General features: G+C 48.1%; 1 non-coding gene across 1 annotated transcript; it reads left to right on the top strand.

Moving 5' to 3' along the window:
• The first annotated feature begins 299 nt into the window (after nucleotides 1-299).
• Nucleotides 300-374, top strand: Trnap-cgg. The gene has a single exon. It is a non-coding gene; the product is annotated as a tRNA-Pro (tRNA).
• The last annotated feature ends 439 nt before the right edge of the window (nucleotides 375-813 follow it).

The raw sequence follows: 813 nt of genomic DNA on the forward strand, positions 1-813 counted from the left end.
TTCATTGATTGATTACAAGTAGTATTCAAATTATGCTTGATAATATTCTTAACTGAATCCAATCTAAAGTAATCAGAAAATTCTGTTGTTATTAATAAATATTTGTATGTTTAATCGTTACCAATAAAGTTCAACGCCTGGGCCTTCCTTCCAAGTCAACCAGTACTCAAGTAGCGTGTTCCACAAACGTTAGTAACATTTTGCATATTTATTCTTCACGTCGAAATATTTATTTCTCAAAATAGACACCATCGCGAGGAGAGACTAGTTTCCAAGCTGTGAGTACCGGGCGTGAGTTGTGCTTCGGTAGCTCAGTTGGTAGAGCACTTGCCCACGGAAGGCAAAGGTCCCGAGTTCGAGTCTCGGTCGGGCACACAGTTTTAATCTGCCAGGAAGTTTCAGAGACTAGTTTGTTGATAATGTCACTGTAGAATGTATGACTTTGCTGGTGGAGCCACAATTTTAACTCCGCTTTGCACCGCTTCATCACCAAAACTAAACCCCGTCCCAATAGGCCTTGAAGGCCCCACGGTACCGCCAGCCGCCGTCTCATCCAGAGCCCAATGGCGTCACTGGATGCGAGGGGGCCGTTGTCATTTTCGTGACTGGAGCCGCTACTTCCCAGTCAAGTAGCTCCTCAATTGGCCTCACAAGGGCTGAGTGCACCCCGCTTGCAGCAGCACCCATCCAAGTGCTAGTGAAGCCCGACTTCGGTCTTGTCCGCAGCTCGTAGTCGTGCGGTAGCGTACTTGTTTCCCGCGCCCGGGTTCTCGGGTTCGATTCCCGGCGGGGTCAAGGATTTTCTCTGCCTCG

Source organism: Schistocerca americana, chromosome 3 (assembly GCF_021461395.2).
Source record: "Schistocerca americana isolate TAMUIC-IGC-003095 chromosome 3, iqSchAmer2.1, whole genome shotgun sequence".
NCBI classification, from domain to species: Eukaryota; Metazoa; Arthropoda; class Insecta; order Orthoptera; family Acrididae; genus Schistocerca; species Schistocerca americana.